Genomic DNA, 6,932 nt, shown 5'->3' on the forward strand with positions numbered 1-6,932 from the left:
TAAGGCTCAGAAGTTAATATAATTTATATTTGAGTTAATTAACTAAAGTCAGTTAATTATTTACATATTTATGTTACACAATTATTATTTACATATTTACATGTTTACATATTTAACACAGTCAGGATATTCTGTTGAATCTGCCTCTCTGATTCCCTCACGTTTACCTCAGTCTAAGTTCTAGCTTCTAATTGGTTAGTTCAGTCACGTGAGAATTCCGAACAAGGACGTTGTTGTGAGTTGGAAAGTTCAGTAAATTACTGCTTGAAAAAGTCATCCCTCTCCATCCTGCTGTTTATTCTCATAAAGAGTGATCCAACCACCACATACTGAACCCTCATGTTACATAAATATAGACAGTAAGGCCGCCATGTTGTTAAAAGTTTTTCACAGGAGCTAGCAAGACTCCATTGCAGGAAAACTCAGTTTCTAAACTAATCAAACTACTGTTTTACACATCAAACGTTGTCAAAACAACATAATGAAGATTTTAAAAGTCCTTATAAATGCATTGTGACAAGATATTACACACCTCTAACCTGTTTTGTACAGGAAAAGCAGAGACAGGAAACGGTGCTTGTTATCGATTGTGACTCCAGGCGTCACATCAACACCAATGTTTGGTTTAAAAGTCATGGAAATAACTGCATTGGAAATATGCTTAATGACAAAAATGCTGACGTGTTAAATACTTATTTTCACACCCGTGAGATTAAAATCTTTGTAAAATCTGCAGGAAATAGCCATGACTATTGGCCAACTATCTCTTTCTGTGTGTTTTTTCTTGAGAAAATGTTTTTACTTCATTATTGCACGTCTTGTAATTATTCAGTATTACAGCTATACTGCATTTAGTCAGCATAAACAGGGATCATTGTTGATTGAACAGTGTTTAAAGTTAGAAACACATACCAAAGTATAGGGTAAAAATAACAAGCTATTACATGTCATTAATCATGTGGCAAGATGATGAGGTATGTAATGTATTTTTTACTCACTTAAAACTTTAAATACAACATTGGCTTCATATTGGCCATGAACCCCTGGTATCCTGGGTGAGTCCTGTGTTTGTTTGACCCATTCCGCCACGTTTGTATATATAAAAGGCTTATTCTAAAGTCAAGAAAACACAACAATTCAAATCTTTATACACTAATGTGATTTTTTCATTGAAAGGATATGGAACCTAAAACACAAAAACATTGCCTAAACTTTTGCACATTGCCACAATGATGTTTTTTTTTTGTTCAATTTATGTAATAAATCAAAACAATGCATGTTTGTTGCAAATATTATGTTTTATGTTCCATACCTTCAAGATAATAAAAAAATATAATTATTTGTGAAGGGGTGTCAAAGCTTTCGCATGCAACTGTAAATATTATATTCCAATTCTGCCAATAGATCCTCCTAAATGTTACACACTGAACCTTTAAATATGACTGCGTTACAGGTAATTTGTAAGAATATGATTCACATTTAAAAACATACTGAACAGACGGATGAGTAATAGGGAGTGGATTTTGCTGCAGTGTTGAGTGGTTGAAGAAATGTCATTGGACATTTTGATGCTTTGCAGGTCAAGTTGGAAACCAGTCAAATTGTTTTGAAGACAAACACAGTAGCTGCCACAAGCTGGCGAGTATTTAAAGCTCAAAGCAGCTCTGCTATATGTACGTTAATTATTCACATTCACCATATTTTTCATACTTGAATCACAACAGAATGATGCATCCAAAAGCACTTGACTCTGGCCAGAAAGGGTGGGGGCTTTCTCAGTTTCTGAGAATAGGAGGTGTTGATTAACAGGAACCTACTGCATGTCATCACTTAACCATATTTACTGTAGACTGTCTGGTTGCAGAGGACAACACATCAGACGCTGGTGAACTCATTCAGGTGTGTCTTGCCGCTAAGGTAAACTTTGTGACATTACTTTCTTCTTTTATGTTGCGATGATAAGAAATGCAAACAGGCATGCAAATAAATAAGACTGAATATTTATGTGAATATATAAAACTGAAAAGACGATTTTGATTTGATATCGTTGTGATGGACCATGTGTATAGTACTTGTGTGCACTTTGCACTTAAGTGATATCACTAAACAATGGTAGGTAGAAGTAAAAACTGAATTCCTTTCCATAACCTGATCTCTCAAACTACAGGTTTCACTCTAAAGAATGGAAGATTTCTACATTAACAACTCCTCACAGTCCATATACTATGGTGACAGAAATGTCACCTTTGATTTCTATGATTTCTACATGTATTACAAAAAACTTGAGTTCATCATGCATGTGGTGACATGCATAATCATTTGTATCGGCCTTCCTTCGATCCTTGTGGCCATCTATGCTGTTTATTCTGAGGTATGTTATGACTGACTTGTTATTTACTGTCTGTGTCCTATGTCTGTCGTACAGTCTGTCTTTCTGTAAAGGATCCTAATCTGGCTAGGGGACTAAGTGTCAGGGGGTTGGGATGAGGAAGTGTTGTAATAGATTGACAGTAATAATTTAGCTAAAATTAAAATTGATATAAAGTTAATTGGTCATAAACCTTGTGCTTTACATGTGTGGATCCATTCCAGCCCTTTCTTAAAGATCAAGTGTGTAACGTTTTTACGAGGATCTATTGGCAGAAATATATTTATGATGTTCATAGGTATGTTTTCATTAGAGTATAATCACCTGAAAATAATAATAGTTGTGTGTTTTCATTACCTCAGAATGAAACATTTTTATCTACAGGGAGCGGGTCCTCTACCATGTTCAACTGTTTCTGCAGTATCTCAGAACGAGCAAACCAAACACTAAACACCTAAACCCTTAACACCTTCTAAGAGCCAGGTTTAGTTAGAAAATGTTATTGTGGACATCTGTTTTTTGATTTCTGATCGTGTGTATTCAGTGTCTGATTTACTAAGACAGCAGCTCATTACGCAGTCAGCTCTTGAACAACATTATTTTGATGAGATCACCGAGCTCAGGAAAAAAAAGATCTAGATTAAAAAATATTTACTTGGTCACTGAACAACTCCACCTGAGAAAAACTGCCAAGCTATTACTCAAAATGCATTAATTATATATTAAGATACTATTATTAACTTTATGCATAATTATTTTAATATATTAGGAAGCAACATGCTAATGGCAGGAGATGAAGTGATGTAATAATGCATAGGGCACTGCAAACAGTGGAGGGAGGGAGAGAAAGATAAATTATACTTACCTTGGTCCATATAAGATCAGGACATATCAATATGGCAATACATACACTCAGACAAAAAGCAGGGCAATGTATACATTAAAAATTAAATCATTCAATATTAACATTCCAATTAGAATTTGGATAAAAATATTTGATAATATAATTGTACCAATAGCTTTATATGGAAGTGAGAGCTAGGGATCGCACAGTTGATTGAAAATACAAAATAACACCTGCTGAGCAGAACTGGGATGTTTCCCATTACTTTTAAACATACAATAAACAGGCAACTCTCAATTTCAAAGCACTAAAAGAGCTGAACCCTGAAAACAGTCCATTGAGTCAGCTGATGATGAAGCTAACCAACTAGGCTCCCCTCAGCGCTGATTCAAAACAACACAACAGAATAAAACAAATTCTATATCAATCAAAACATTTAGATTTAGAACGTTGGAGAAATGAAATGAACAGCGGCTATAGAGAGGGCCCATGTCATTTTAGAATAACAATACTATTATAATATTAATAATAATATTAGCCGGGTTTTCGTTGGGGTCACACTATGTTTGCTTAGTACATTTGCATCTCACGTTTTTTTTTTTTTTTGGTGAGACAATAAGTGCCCATTATGTTCGAGCAGTGTCCAGTTGGTGTTTCTTTCCTGCCGATTATTAATGTTGCTCTCATGTAATTTACATATATTTAAAAGAGCAGGTGAAGATGTTATCACCATATTTACTGTAGACTGTTGGGATGCAGAGGACAACACATCAGTGGTGTAGGGAACTCATTCAAGTCCTGTTTTCAAAGGTAGGTTTTCATATTACTTTTTTTTTATGTATTGATTAAAAAAGATAAAAGAATGGTCAGGAAAATAAATATGCAAACTGTAACAGTTTTGGGCTGTAGGTGTGCAGTATACTGCAGCCAAACTATACTATACTATAGACACCAATTATGTCTTATTTCATTCCCTTAATTTGTTAAGTATATATATAGTATATTTGATTGTTTAATAAAGTGTAGTATTTAAGCGCTAGAAAGGCGCTATACAATTACAGTCCATTTACCACTTACATTTCGGAAAAGCAGTGAAAATAGCTAAAAGGGTAGAAGCAGGCAAAAAAGATAACCTATTTAGAATGACATAAAATCTGGTAAAGAAGGAATGAACAAGAATCATCATATGAAATCAATAACTACTGTTTAGACATTTGAGAAAGGGAGTCCATATATCTAAAATATACTTAGGTTTTTTGTTTCTTTTCACAAATTATTCTTATCATAATCAAAATCATTGTAGTATTATATGTTCTGTTATGTATTTGGTGTCTGTTCTGACACAACATTGGATCCACTAAGCGGTATTTAATGTCTGCAGTTTTCCAGGAAATGTTGACAGCAGAGATAGGCAAAATAGTTTTGTGTGTTGTGACAATGTGATTATTAATAATATTAAAGTCTCCCAGCAGCATAGAAAAGATATAAATAGGACTGTCACGGGGGATGGTGTCAGGACTGCTCCTTTGTCTGTCGAAGCGGCAGTAGAACTCATTCAGCTCGTTTGCCAGGCGCAAGTCGTTGATGGAGTGGGGGGTTTTAGGTTTGTAGTTGGTTATCTGTCTGAGCCCCTTCCAGACAGAACCAGAGTCATTGGCTGAGAACTGATGTTTAAGTTTCTCAGAGTACTGTCGTTTAGCTTCTCTCACCGCCTTGCTAAACTTGTACTTTGACTCCTTAAACCTGTCCCTGTCCCCACTCCTGAACGCTTGCTCCTTCTGTAACCGTAACTGAATGAGTTTGGCTGTGAACCAGGGTTTGTGTTGTATAACTCACCCTGGTGCGTGATGGTACACAGCAGTCCTCACAGAAGCTGATGTATGATGTCACAGCCTCTGTGTACTCATCCAGACTGTTTAGTAGCAGTCCTGAACACATCCCAGTCAGTAGAGTCCAAAACACGCCTGGTCCTCCACAGCTTCACTGGTCCACTGCTTTGATGTCCTCACAACAGGTTTGCAGAGCTTTAATTTCTGCCTGTATGAAGGAATCAGGTGGACCATGACGTGGTCAGAGAGGCCCAGTGCGGCGCGGGGGACGGCGTGATAAGCTCTGCTGACTGTAGTGTAACAGTGATCCAGTGTGTTCTCCTCTCTGGTCGGGCATTTAATAAACTGTCTGTATTTGGGGAGTTTGTGACTGTAGTCACCAAGGACAATAACTAAAGAGTCCGGGTTAGTCCGCTCCACACACAGTATCTGGTCGGCGAGCGTGCGCTGTGCCTCCTGCACGTTGGCCTGCGGTGGAATGTAAACACCGACCAGAATGAATGAAATTAATTAATGAAAGTAATCTGCTTGTTCAATTAATAGTCTAATAAATGTTATCAAATTGTCAAAAATCTACATTTCTCAGAGCTCAAGGTGCACATGTTCAAATGTCTTGTTTTGTCCAAAGATTTCAGTTCAGAATCATCAGACTGGAGAAGCTGCAGCCAGAAGATTTTTGAGTTTAAAAACGACTTAAACAATTAGTTATTATGGTTGCCAATTATTTATTTGTTGACTGACTAATCGATGAATCATGTACACAATTTATTAATATTTTATTGGTAATATGGAATATAGATTCCACATTCCACTGAAAAGATAGTTGATGTTCAATTCACTTTAAAATCAGAAAAGTGGATTAAACAAATGTAAAAGTAAATAGCAATAACTATTAGTCTTATATCTATTATCTATAATTGTGTTTAAGTCATATGTACTCGTTAAATTTACAAAAAATTTGGTTGTATTTACTTAATTGTAATGAATTAATTTGTGAAGTTGTTTCTAGTACAATGGCAAATGCAATGATCTTGTTCTTTCTTTCTTTTTTATAAATTTTTTTAATGTATTTTTTGGCTTTTATTGCATTTAATTGAAAGTGACAGGAAAGGGGGGAGAGAGAGGGGATGACTTTGATTACATTTAAAAAAAAAAAAAAAAGAATAATTTTGTCCTGGAAAGTTTTAATTGTATTTTAACTCCTCCCTATATTCAACTTGATTTTACCGGTGACTTACAGGCTGTGGCCATAATATTATGTTGAGAGGAAAACTGTAGTCAATTTGCAGTAGATTTCACAGAGAGTAAAAAGGACGTAGATTAGGCTAGGCTCTGTCCTGTATTGTCAATAAAAACTCCTGGAAAATGTCCTGGAAAATTATTTCTGAAAAAGAGTGAGAACCCTGAAAGTGTTTGTGTACTTTGTTAAAGATAGGGAAGTAAATTAATCCAGCATAGCCTACACAGGCCCTCACATAGTGTGGTAACCATTGTGTGGTGTCCTCCAGAGCAAGACCGTATTCCTGTGATGAGAGGCCAGTGGTTCATCGACGGAACGTGGCTTCCTCTAGAGGAGGACGAGAGTGACCTCATCGAGATGGAGCACCTCGCCAGTTTCCGGGGGCAACAGATGAAGGACACTTACGAGATGGAGGTGGTGATCACCACAGTGGACAGCAAGGACGGTAAGCAATGTAAGCTCTGGGATGAGGGTAGACTTGGAAAGATAACAGTATTTGTGTATGACAGATAAAGAAGATAAAGGTGTGTGTGTGTACTCATATTGTGGGGACTAATGATGGGAATTCCGGTTATTTTTAGTGAGCCAGATCATTTGGCTCAGCTCACCAAGAAGAGCCGGCTCCTTCGGCTCTCAAACGACTTCTAATTT

Source organism: Morone saxatilis, unplaced genomic scaffold, assembly GCF_004916995.1.
Source record: "Morone saxatilis isolate NCDOM2014 unplaced genomic scaffold, NCSU_SB_2.0 Contig19, whole genome shotgun sequence".
NCBI classification, from domain to species: Eukaryota; Metazoa; Chordata; class Actinopteri; family Moronidae; genus Morone; species Morone saxatilis.